Genomic DNA, 14,145 nt, shown 5'->3' with positions numbered 1-14,145 from the left:
TCTAGGAAATAAACTGAACTATCTATTGGGAAAACCAAAGAACCGAAACTCGGAATCGGCTTGGAGTTGGCAAGGTCGACTCGAATCGTGAATCGACTCAAAATCGCCTATGAATTGACAAAGTGAAAAAACCCTTGAAATTTAGAGATTTTAACAATTTGAAACTTATTTCATGCACCCTTTATTGAATATAACTGAAAAACACTATAACATCATCAAATAGAAGCTAACATTACATAAACAAAGAACATAAATGATAAATCCATCACATACGTAAAATGTAAATTGTAATTTGTAGCTGAAGTTAAAAAAAAAAAAACATAGGATCATATGACAGATATATAGAATTACAAATATTGTCAAATCATAAATGTGTGTAAGGTAAAGATCCATTAAACGAATGACATCAGATACTCAATGTATCTAAGATGAAGATCCATGAAAAGTATGTCTATCTATAAACAAAATGAAAAAACCAAGTTTATTTGTAAACAAAATGAAAAAAACAAGTTTATCTGTAAACTAAACTAAGATGTCTGAAAGGAAACCTATTGTAAGATTCTTGAACCAAATGGTCCAAGACAAGCCTACTCTAACTATATACAGAACACTCAAGTGGACAATGCTCAAAAGACCTAAATATATACATTGCCTCACATGGTTTCTCAAAATGTTTAAGGCTAAAAATGCTTAGGTTGTGGTTCTCATTCTAGAAAACTTATCATTATGCTTTGAGAGGAATTTTGTTACCTTACATTCAAACTCAGGAAATTTATCATGTAGAATCAATAAATGAGGCAACGCATATGGGCCATGGTCAATCCAAATGCAAGTTGTCTTTCCTAGATTACCATAATCAAAACAACTTTCAAAATTTATAACACTAAAAGCTAGGAAAGAAACAACCTGGTGTGCTTCAAATGAAAAATCTTGTTGCTGATCATCCATAGCTTCAAGAGGTCGAAGTTGGTGATAGATCCTCCGACTGGCATCAAAATCAAACTCATGAGAAGTCAAGGAAGGAAACTGAGGTCCATGGAATATTGCTTTAAGTGGCTTGTTCTTGTGTAACACAAACTGTGCATCTTTGTGGATTTCTTTGAGCATATCCTCGAAAATAAAGCATTCCTTGATGAAATGATCTTCAAACAATTCTTGAAGTTGTTCGAATGCAATGTCAAATTGTAGCACCCCCAAAATGTTCTTCATTCTCTTCTTCCATGGGAGCAACTTGGTCATCTCTCAACAAATCTTGCATAGTCTCACTTGACATGTGATTCTCAATTGATTTTTCTTTAGGAACATCTTGCAATTATTTGTGTGTATACCCATCAAGCAAAGTGTCTTTAAATATTGAGGATTCTTTGGTAAGTGGAGCTTCAAATATCTTGATGAATTGATCATCAAATACAATCTCAAGTGGCAATAACTTTGCAGGTCAAAGTTGATGATGAATCATGCCATTGCAGCAACTTGTCTATCTTGAGATGCCTTTCGCAATGAGTCCATTTGTATTTCTTCCTTGAGATCTTTGAGCACGCCCCCCAAAACATTGTGGTGATGATGTCTTGTGGTACCTTGTCAAATTGCTCTCTATACTCAGATTCTTCTATGATATCTTGACGTTCCTTGTTCAACTTGTCCACTTGACCATCTTCTTCTTCACGGAAGCTTGGAAAGTTTTACAATTTATTCTTAAGAATCTCCTCTTGCAACATGAATGAAAGCTCATCAAGGATTTTTTCTTCTTCAAATTTGCGGTGACCTTGTTATTCTTCAAGTGTTTTCAAATGTTGATCTCTGCTTCCTATCCCTCTTGTTTCTTGAATGAAACCAAGTGCCTCCTTGATTGCCTTTTCAATACATTCTTTGTGTGGAGTAATGCGTGAAAATTTATCTTCCACTTGATTGCGCTGGTCATTAAGCTCGACCATGCTACCTTGTTGTAACTCGTTCTCCTTTTCATTGGATGAAGATGTCGTACACTCATCTTTTGGTTTCAACTTGAGTGCTGACTACCATCCTCGTTTTCTACCTTTGATGATTCCTCATACCACCCCATTTAAAACTTGACTAGGTTGATGGTATCCTAACATGATGGACAAGTAGATTCTGAATGCAAGAGGTCATGTATACTACACCAAAAATGGTGTCAAGTATTTTCTTCATATCTGTTTCATGGTTGCCTCTTGATCTTTTCTATAAATTCATGGAGCTCTAATTTTGATCTGACAAGTATTGCTGGCTTATACACATATGGAAAAAAAATTATACGTTACAATGGCAATTCCACTCTCAAAAGAAGTACTAAACAATGTATTTTCTAATGCTTAGTCGTTGCATGTATTCTACATTGTGTTACATCCCAAAGTTTTGACCTAATTAAAAATAAATTATAGCCATTGAGATGATTAGTTAAAAACTATTGTTTTCCTTGATCATGTGAAAAGGGTAGTTATAATTAACCATTATTTCATATGAACTTGGTTGTTAACAATTATTATGTGTAATTGCTTAGTGATGATGGTAGTTAGTTGTTACATGTCATATGTTCGATGATGGTAGTTAGCAGTTGCTTGCTTACTGGATGATGGTAGTTAACTATTTTTACAACTATTTGTGTTATATGTTGATATTGATTTATTATAGGAGAACTTGTTATTATTGTGGAAATGTTGCATGGGTGGTTGCAGGAGTAGGCAAAGGGGAGAAAGCATTGCTAAATGGGATCTACGAAATGGGCACTACTTTAATCCATTGATCCAATCGTTAGGTATGGCCTCTAATTATCTTGGTAAGGACTTAGTGACTGCATAACAGGGTACATACATTGGACACGCATGAGCTACTTGGGAAACACATAAAACATTTATATATTTAAATATAACCAAAATTCGTACCTTTGTTGTTCTATGTTGGCATATCCATTATTCACATACACACACACACATGCACATATGTATAAAGGTATGATGCCACCATGATATTAAATATCCAAGCTCGTCTCTATTAACATACAGATAAATACACATGCATATATATACATTAGGAGGATATGAAGTTAAGATAAATCATAATTCTCCGAATTATGCACGTATATAGATATACGTATTATAATAAGTATAACCTTGGACATAATAATAGCATGATGACACCATTTTGAAAATTATATATATATATATATATATATATATATATAGAGAGAGAGAGAGAGAGAGAGAGAGAGAGAGAGAGAGATTCTTCTTTTTAATAAGGAGCCTTCGATATTGTTTTTAAATTATAAGTTTCTATGAGAGACGTTGAATACACTTGGCACCCCTTTTCCCATTTTTGAATTGGTGAACTAAGAAATCGATGATCTTGTTTTAACTCACATCTTGGGCTGCGGCTTAAGTTTAAGTCTTCTCTTTTTGCCAAGATATATGTCTGACTCCATTCTTCTTCCATTTCACCCTTTTTTCATTCCATGTGGCTCCCTCTTTCTATTCAATTTTACTCTTCTTACTCAGCTTCCATCACTGGATGTGAAACTGAGCATTGCTGTCATACGGGAGCTCTGTATTAGACATCCGCTTTGGCCTTCAATAGTTCAGAACATTGTGAGCTGGCCAGATGAGACTACCTGATTCATTTATCATTGATTAGGTTACGTAGATACCTTTGCTCTTATCTTTTATACATGCTCAAAAATCGATACAAGTATTGATTTAAATATGCCAAAGATTCTTCATCAAAGAATATCTTTGCTACTAATCAATAAATAATGTTCAATTTAGTACGGCCAAACCTTCTCATTTTATTCAATATCTATGATGAACTGTTTCATATCAGAATCGGATCGAATATGTAATATGCGTCTCCTATCTTTGAACAATTTGTCCTTTACTTTTGATGATATAATTTCTGATTAAACAAGATTGAGGTCTTTGAGTCACAAAGACGACTTAATGCCAGTAATGAATTATCATCTTTGCATTAGTTGAGTGTCAACAATGAACTGCTATTCCATTATTGATAAAATACCAAGGACTCACCCTGGTTGAATGGCCAATGAAAGGGGGTGAACAGGTGAAAGGGATTCCTGCAAAAAGGAAAGAACATAAATCGGAATTATCATGAACTTATTTACTTAAATTTAAAGAACTTTTCAGTAAGCTCATATTTTGTCCAAATCATATACCCTATTGTCAAGTCGAGCGGTGGTGATCGAGTATCGTAAACCCATCTAAAACTTTGGCCAAGGTTGTTAAAGGCATGCTTGCCTTCTATAGATCACATGATGTTGGTGGCAGCGGTTAATCAGGCATGCTCATCTATTACTGAGTGAACATTCTAAACACTCGTATTGCTCAGATAACTGGACAAATAGTGCCCCAAGCCTAGCCCTGGGGTAGGGAGGGCCTTTTGTGTTAAAAGAATGTGTGGGGATTGATAAGGTCCGTGGTTGGGAGGTTAAGCCTAAGCTAATGCTTCTCCTCTTATCCAAAATTGGAGGTTTGCACAACACTATGAGAACCCTCAGGTAGTTTATGTATGTTCCTCTTCAATTCTTTACTATGCATTACTTTTTCTTGTAATTATTAAATATCATAGATCTTAGAAGGTAATGATTTAGATTCTTTTGTAATTACCATAGAAATTAGTTATTTTAGTTGGTTGTTATTTCAGTTAATTTCGCATGAAATGGAATTCACTTCGGTACTTTGGTTCCAAGTAGTGCTCTTATATCTACTTTATTTCAGAATATAGTACTTCTTTTCTATACTAGAAAATTCATTTGTTACACATTGTCCAGATGATGCAAGTTGAGATAATCTTTGTGGATGTAACAACTTGTTTAAATTAAATCAAATTGGAAGAACATCAACTTGCTGACTGTGGTAATGGTGCCCCTCCATGAGAAGCCTATTCCTTTTGGATTTTCTAATTTTTCATTTTTTTAACTTGTTCATGCTTGTTAAAATTTTTTTCAGCCCTTGAGGATCATCGAAATGTAACTTTAAAAGCTCATGCTTGTTGATATCATCATGAACAAACTTTCTTCAACCCTCTTTCTAGTGTCCATTTTTTAAAATGTGAGTTGTGTTCCACTACAACTTATAGAATTAAATACTTAGTATTTCAAATGAAACTCTAAATCTCCAACTCTCTCTTAAGCATTGCTATTCCTTTGCAGAAGTATCCTAAGCATTGGAGAGATTGTGTGAATGATTGACATGTTGCATTCATGATTGTGTTTGTCATTGATGTCAACATAGTATTGTTTCTGTGAAGATTGACAGAGTAGTAAATAGAGAACTAGGTTGTACGAACTATGTATTGAGTATGAGGTCAAGCGCAGTTAAGGATGTATTCTACATTGTCCTAGTTTTGTGGACAAGTGCGCATATAGAGAGTCGAAGACATACGAAAGATATTCATGAATTACAAAAGATAGTAAGCAGGCAGAGTACCTGATAAGTGGTTTTTGATGATTGATTTGTATCTCTTAACTAGGATAGAATTGTGATTAGTGTAGTTAGACAGTGATAGTAGACAGCTTGATGATGACATCAATAAGTGTGCAAGGTCAGTAGTCGCACATGTGAGAAGTTGTAAAAATTGTGAGCCGACAGTGACTTGTAATTGTGAAAAGATGTAATATCATAATGAGGTCATATTATAATTAATTGTGGAAGTCATAAGGAATTATTTTGAGGATATGGTACAAAGGAATGTTATTTTCCTTGTTTTGAAGTATGCATTCAAGTGTGATATGCAAAGTATTTGGTAAATGTGAGTAAGCGATTATTTGGATGCGAAGTTGGTGATTTGGTATTGAGATCAGAAGAGGATTGGTTTGGTCAAGAGGATGGAGGAGTTCGAGATCATTCATTTCTATTATTCTGCAAGGAATAATACAGAGACTAATTGGACAGTAAGTTCGGTGGTCTTGCCTCTGAAGCTGTTTGGACAGTGGGTCCTTTTGCCTTCTACAACTCTTAACAGAGTTGACACAACTCCTAATAGGGTTGGAATCTCCTAATAGGGACTGATATGTACTGAATGTATTTCATTGGCTCCTAACAGAGTCCATCCTCTTACAAGGAACTTTTATATTAGTACATCATTTTGTGGGTACCATCCCTATCGGGGTTTTACCTCTAATCAAGAATTTTCCTAGTTAACATATCCGATGTTATTGTGTATGTATATCTTCTTATGGTTGCTGATTATATTGTTCACATGTTCAAGGATTGATAAGGTTGATAAATGTTTTAATAGTTGGATAATTGATTCACCCCCTCTCTCAATTATCTTGGTGGACTTTACTTTCTAATAATTGGTATTAGAGCATCAGGTCTTCGAAGAAAAAGCTTAACAACTTAAGGAGATCAATGGCGGGTCACTTCAAGGAAAAAAACCTAAATGTGATAGAGCTAATTTTGATATTCAAAAGATGGAGTTCCTTGGTGAGATATCAAAATTATGTACAGAACAAAACATTGAGTTTCTAGATCTAGAATCTTTTTGTTGCATACAAAAGAATAAACTTACTAATGCAAGCACAAGTAAAGATAGATTTAGATCCGAAGAAGACAAGAAGATTGAAGAAGGAATTGCCTTGCTTATGAAAAGAGAGTCAAAAGATATGAAAATTTTTGTTTGTTGGACATGTAAAGAATTTGGTCATTTTTCATCCAGATGTCCTAAGAGAGTAAGGAAAACTAGAAAGGATTCGCTTTCTGATGATGATGAAGAATTTAAAGCAAGTATGGAAATATTCTTTAATGATAACAATAATGAAGTTGATGAACTTGGATTGGTTAAATAGGAAGTAATAGAAGAGATAGCTTTAGTGACTATTGTTGATCCGAAAGCTAACCATGGAAATGTTAAAGTTTTCTTTGAGACACAATGATTTGCAGAATGATGTTCAAATTGTTGAACAAAGAGAAGAACAAAGATCTAAACTCAAAGAAGTAAGACTTGTAAGAACAACATCTACATCGAATAGGAATTTGACAAAGAATCACCCTGTTGATCAAATTATTGGAAGCAAAGACAAAGTAGTTATGACAAGAAACATAGTACATGAAGAATTGTGTTTGATTTCTCAAGTTGAACAAAGAATGTAGATGAGGCATGCAAGGATGATCATTGGATTCAAGCAATAAAGGAAGAACTAGATCAGATTGTGAAGAACAAGACATGGGTTCCGAACCCTAAAAACAAGAATGTTATAGGAACTAAATGGGTTTTCAGAAACAAGATGAATAAACAAGGTGAGGTTGTGAAGAATAAAGCAAGATTGGTATGCAAAGGATATTCATAGCAAGCAGGCATAGATTATGAAGAGACATTTGTCCCTATTGCCAGACTTGAAGCAGTAAGAATGTTCTTAGCTTTTGTAGCAAGTAAGAAGTTTAAAGTATATCGGATGGATGTAAAGTCAAAATTTCTAAATGGAGAACTTGAAGTAGTATACATTGAGCAGCCCGAAGGATTTCCTTTGACATAAGAAAAAGACATGGTATGCATATTAAAGAAAGCATTGTATGGTCTAAAGAAAGCACCTAGAACCTGGTATGCAAGATTGGACAAATATTTAGCAAAGTTGGGATTTGCTAAAGATACATCATATAGCAATTTATATTTGAAAGAAATTGATAATGGATTGTTGATTATTGTAATATTTGTGGATGACATAATCTTTGGAGGTAATGATGAAGCGAGTGCCAAATTTGTTGTTGAGATGAAGAATGAATTTGAGATTAGTATGATTGGTGAGATGAAATTTTTCTTGGGTTTACAGACTATACAAAATAGTGATGGTATTTTCTTATCACAAGCTACGTATTTGAAAGACTTGTTGAAAAGATTTGGCTTGGAAAGTTGTAAGTCTGTTGGCACCCATGATAACTGGTCACAAGTTATCTAGCAAAGATGAGACCCCTACAATTGAGCAGAAAAAGTATAGATCTGTTAGCATGAATGTTGATGGTATTCCTTTGGGGGAGTATCATAAGCATTAAAGAGCATTAACATGTTGCATTCATGACTTTGTTTGTCATTTATGTCAACATAGCAGTAATTTTGTGAAGGCTGGCAGAATAGCAGACAGAGATCATACTTGTACAGACAACGTTTTGATGTACAAGTGAAGCGTGGTTAAGGACATGTACCCTATGTCCTGATGACAAGGTTAAATGCGCAACGTATAAGTTGAAGATGTACAGAATCTATAAGTGATTTATAAAGAGCAGTGCAGAGACAGATTGCATGGAAAACAATTTTTGATGATCCTATTATATCTTCTAATAGAGATATAATCTAGTGATGTGTAGTCAACCAGTAATAGTAGACAGTTTGATGGTGATGTCAACAAGTGTGCAAGAACTAGTATCGCACGTGTGAATTTTTGTATAGACTGTGAGCCGACAATGCTATTGTGATTATAAATTAATTAATTATCTTATTGTAATTAATTGGGAAAGCCTCAAGGCCGACTCAAAGAATTATTTTGAGGATAGGGTATAAAAGAAAGATGTTTTCCTTGTTTGTAATAGAGTTGAATGTAAGTGCGAAAAGGAGCAGAGTGTTTTGGTGAATGCGAGTAAGCGATCCAAGGGATTATTGAATTCAAAGTTTGTAATTTGGTATTAAGATTAGAAGGAGCAAAGGTCCAGTTGACAGGATAGAGGAAGAGGAAGGAAGCACAATTCAAATCTATTATTTTGCAAGGAATAATACATAGATCATTTGGACAATGGGTTCATTGGTTTTTCCCTTGAGGCTGTTTGGACAGTGGGTCCATCTGCCTTCCACAACTCCTAACAGGGTTGGCACAACTCCTAATAGGGTTGGAATCTTCTAATAGGGTTGAAATCTCCTAACAGGGATTGATATGTACTGAATGTTGTTATAGACTCCTAACAGGGCCCATCCTCTAACAAGGAATATTTATATTAGTACATCATCTTGTGGTTACCATCCCCACCAGGGTTTTCCCTCTAATCAAAGGTTTCCCTAGTTAACATATTTGGTGTTATTGAGCATAAATATCTTGTGGTTTTTGATATATTGTTCGAATGGTTAAGTCTTATTAAGGTTGATAATTGTGATAATAGTTGAATAACTGATTCACCCCCCCTGCCCTCTTAGTTATAGTGGTGGACTATATATTCTAACAAGATCTATGATTGGAGGTTTGCAATATCTGACTCACACCAGACCAAATATAGCAAATGCAGTTAGGATAGTAGCAAGATTTCAAGTTGATCCTAAGGAATCACATTATGCGGCAGTAAAGAGAATATTCAGATATTTGAAGGGTACACTTGATTTTGGATTGTGGTATGACAAATCAAGTGATTTTACATTGTGTGGATATACTAATGCAGATTGGGTAGGCGGTATGGATGATAGAAAGAGCACTAGTAGTGGAGCATTTTTCCTTGGAGGAAGATCGGTTTCTTGGCTAAGCAAAAAACGAGACTATATTTCACAGAGTATAGCAAAAGCAAAGTATGTAGCAACAACAAACAATTGCAATCAAATCATGTGGATGAAGCAAATGTTGAAGTATATTGGGATAGAAATTTCAGAGCCTGTTATCATACATTGTGATAACACAAGTATAGTGAGTATGTCTAAGAATCTTGTGTTGCATTCTAAGAGTAAGCATATATCTATTAAGTATCATGTTTTGAGAGAAAAAGTTGCAAAGAAAGAGGTCAAATTAAAGTATGAGTATAAAAGAGAAGATTGCAGATATCTTTATGAAACCCTTGCCTAAAGATACATTTGAGTATTTGTGAGGTATGCTTTGGGTTATGCCCCTACCTACTTCTGAGTAGATGATGCAGAGAATGCATCAGTCTAGTGGTATAGAGCACTATTGTTTATTTGGACTGAATACTGATGCTTCTTGTATGGGGGAGTATTTGAGATGAGTAGACTCATCAAGGACTTTTGGTAGTTGTTATAGAACAGTGTCTTTGGACACTTTAGCTGGTTAAAGACTTGGAGTAGATGATTGACATAATGTAGCCTTTGCCATTGATGTCAATGGGGGAGAAGTATTCATGAAAAACATCCTCTAGCACAATGGGGGAGAGAGAGTACATGATAACATCTTCTGATAGTATATGGGAGATGTATGTATGAGAGAGATTGTAACAATTGGGGTGAAGTGTTATTGCAAGTAATTGATGTCAATGGGGAGAAACATTGAGTTATATCAATGGGGAGAAGTGTGAAACCTGATGACCATCCATGTAAGATAGATAAGAATGGAGAGTTGTTCCTGTGAACTAGAGTGTGAAGAATTGATGTCAATCCTAAGAATGAGAAAGCACATATAGAGCAGTGTTCTTGTGAGTTTCAGATTTGATTGATGAAGAGGATTTGAAAAGAAGAGAACAATAGCAGAGTTTGATTTGGTATTCTTGGAACTTAAATGTTATTTCATCTATGTTGCCATCAATGCCGAAGGGGGAGATCGTTAGCATGAATGCTGATGGTATTCCTTTGGGGAAATATCCTAAGCATTGGAGAGATTGTGTACATGATTGACATGTTGCATTCATGACTATGTTTGTCATTGATGTCAACATAGTATTGTTTCTGTGAATACTGGTAGAGTAGCAGACAAAGAACAAGGTCGTACAAACTATGTATTGAGTATGAGGTCAAGCGCAATTAAGGATGTATTCTACACTGTGTCCTAGTTCTGTGGACAAGTGCGCATACAAAGAGTAGAAGACATGCGAAAGATATTCATGAATTACAAAAGACAGTAAGCATACAGAGTACTTGATAAGTGGTTTTTGATGATTGATTTGTATCTCTTAACTAGGATAGAATCGTGATCAGTGCAGTTAGACAGTGACAGTAGACAACCTGATGATGACGTTAGTATGTATACAAATTCAACAGTCGCACGTATGAGAAGTTGTAAAAATTGTGAGCTGACAGTAACTTGTAATTGCGAAAAGATGTAATATCTTAATGAGGTCCTATTATTATTAATTGGGAAAGCCTGAAGGCCGACTCAAGGAATTATTTTGAGGATATGGTATAAAGGAAAGATATTTTCCTTGTTATGAAGTATGCATTCAAGTGTGATATGGTATTTGGTAAATGCGAGTAAGCGATCCAAGGGATTACTTGGATGCGAAGTTGGTGTTCTAGTATTGAGATTAGAAGAGGATTGGTCCAGTCAAGAGGACAGAGGAGTTCGAGATCATTCATTTCTATTATTCTGCAAGGAATAATACAAAGACTAGTTGGACAGTGAGTTCGGTGGTCTTGCCCTTGAAGTTGTTTGGACAGTGGGTCCTTCTGCCTTCTACAACTCCTAATAGGGACTGATATGTACTGAATGTATTTCATTGGCTCCTAACAGAGTCCATCCTATTACAAGGAAATTTTTTATTAGTACATCATTTTGTGGGTAACATCACCACTAGGGTTTTCCCTATGATCAAGGGTTTCCCTAGTTAACATATCTAGTGTTATTGTGTATGCATATATTCTTATGGTTGCTGCTTATATTGATTGATAAGGTTGATGAATGTTTTAATAGTTGGATAATTGATTCACCCCACCCCCCCTCTCACTTATCTTGATGGACTTTACTTTATAACAGTTCCTTCTAAGCATGGACTTTCACTCAGTTTTATGATGTCATATGCTGGTAATCACAAAGGGACTTGCGCTATTCATCCAGTGGATACCAACTTGACTCATTCTTCCAACCAAACTAATTGCAAAGAGACAAGGGTTTAGAAGCTATTCTACTACTAGAATGTAAGGAATTGTAGATGTCTTTGTGACTCTAATAGATTTAGTTTAGCCATTGACATCAACCAAGCTAGTGCATTCTCCTAAGGTAAATGTAAGATGTTCAAGCTACCACCATCCATTGATGGATATCAATGTGCAAGCAATAACTGAAGCTAAGTTCATGAATACGCCATTCAATCACGCAAGGCATACTTACAATTAACAAACAAGTAGTGGTTTGGTCTAAGCGAGCTCACTAAAGATGCATCTAAAATTACTTCCATACAACTAAACACTATTTATAACCAATATGGAATAAAATCTATGCAAGTGAGGAAATGAAGAAACCATGCAATACTTCAAAGCAACACAAGTAATCCACCATGAGACCAACAATGAATTAATTATTACTTTGATAACATTATAAAAACAATTTTGACAAGTCTCCAAGTCTACCTCTAATCTAATTTCTTCTCTAATGAATCTAATCTTATCCTTGACTGACTTGACTACCTAGCGAGGCAAAGTTGCTCAAACTCATTTCTCAAACTTGGAGACTTCTAAATTGCTACCACCTAAGACTAACTAAGACTATAACTCCTACTGCTAAGTGAAAGAGGTGGTCCCCATTTGCAATGGGGCGATGGTGTGAAAACCTCACAACACGTTCTCGTCATGAACAAGAATATTCTTTCAATAAGTGAAATAACTAAGAATATTGCTCTTTATGTCATTTTTCAAGGCACCAAATGTATAGTGAAAATTCTCAACATGAGAAGGTGATTGTAATTGACATTCATTGGAAGGGATTGCTCAAGTATGTTCTCAAGACCATAAAGTCTCATGTATTGAAAGCATTAGATGATAGACTCATAATTTGGCATGAGAGATTTGGGCACTTGAATTATTGGTATTTGTTTATAAAAAGAATGTCTATATTGTAAAAACACTTTCATCTATACAAGAATGTAAGGATGTGTCTTAGGGCACCAAATAGTAAAACATGGTTTGAATATTGATCATACTGATTTCCGTGGCTCAACTAATAGACCGATTGTATCTCGAGGCAAGTATTTCTTGCCAATTCTTGGTACTTTGAGTAGGACAATGTGGATCTGCTTCTTGAAAAAATAAAATTTGAATGGCATTTCTCATTTCTTAGCATTCAAAGTCGTGGTTGAAAAGAATGCAGGAAGAAAGTACGTGAGATTTGATAAATAAGTGGAATTTCCCTCTAGGACAGTCATGGAGATGGCAGGGTACATGGTGCATAGTCAAAATGTACCATTAGGTAGTGGGTGGAAATTGTGAATATAGTTGTTTACATACTTAACTGTAGTCCTTGCAAGGCATTGCACAATATTACTCTCTAAGAAGTAGGGTTAGGAAGGAGGCCATCGTTAAGACTTATGTGTGTTTGGTTTAGTTGCTTTTGCACTAGTTCTTGAAGCAGAAAATTAGATGCAAAAAGTATATGTTTGTTGGCTACAATGATGTGTCAAAGGCATACAAGTTGATGTTTCTATTAATCAGATTATGATTGATGTGGTTGCAGATGAGAAGATGTCTTTCTTCTTAATTTAAAATGATAAGCCTACAGATAATCTTGTATGGGGAACCACTAATAAAAAATCTAGAGCAAATATTGAAGGTTAAAAAAAAAGGCATAAAGCCAAGAACATCAGAGGATTGGAATTCTAATATGCCACTTGTAACCAAAGGAAGGTCAACATCTTAAACCAAAATGGCATTACAACAGTTTGTACATTGTTTGGGAGATGACGAACTAGATGGTAAATAGGATGATACTCAACCTTCAAAGCAAGCTCAGAAACAAACACCGAGGACAAGAGTGGTAATATTACATTAAAGTATGTTTGAGAATTTAAAATGCAGAAGTCCATTGAAGGCCTATGTAGTATCTACAAAACTAGCAAAATAACTTATATGAGGTGGTGAGAAACAAGTTTGCTTCATACATTTGTTGTCTTGCGGGTGTTAGAATCTTACAAGCATGACGAGAAAACTTGAATAAGAGGATGCCATGCAGGTGGAACTTTAGGTGCTGATGATGGATAAGACTTGGTTCCTGTTTATATTATGCTAAGGGAAGAAACCCATTGGTTGCAAATGGTTGTATAAGTTCAAATGGTATTTAGATGGTTCTCTAGATAGGTATTAAGCTAGGATTGTTGCAGAAAGATGTACAATAGAACGGTGTGTGGACTATGAGGAGACATTTGCCCCATTGCCAAGATGATAATCTTTCTAATATGAATCTATATTGTTGTTCAATTCAAAAGCATTGAAGACTAGAGCAGTATTATACTACAGTAAAGTATGTTTTAGAAGATAAAATGCATAAGTCCATTGAAG

The 14,145-nt window shown here is 35.1% G+C and overlaps 1 long non-coding RNA gene across 2 annotated transcripts in view; it reads left to right on the top strand.

Annotated features, from left to right (window-relative positions):
- The window catches only part of LOC149542607 (uncharacterized), an 84,488-nt gene that overhangs the window by 6,878 nt on the left and 63,465 nt on the right, over positions 1-14,145 (top strand). Inside the window, exon 3 of one of the 2 annotated variants that reach the window (XR_016355483.1) lies at positions 2,694-2,773. The exons of the other annotated variant lie outside the window; for it this stretch is intronic. This is a non-coding gene — a long non-coding RNA (uncharacterized LOC149542607). The remainder of the gene's footprint in view (positions 1-2,693; positions 2,774-14,145) is intronic. 2 annotated transcript variants of the gene reach the window in all.

Source organism: Cupressus sempervirens, chromosome 8 (assembly GCF_028749045.1).
Source record: "Cupressus sempervirens isolate cs-2001-9-10 chromosome 8, ASM2874904v1, whole genome shotgun sequence".
Taxonomy (NCBI): domain Eukaryota; kingdom Viridiplantae; phylum Streptophyta; class Pinopsida; order Cupressales; family Cupressaceae; genus Cupressus; species Cupressus sempervirens.
This window is presented reverse-complemented; position numbering and strand designations above follow the sequence as displayed.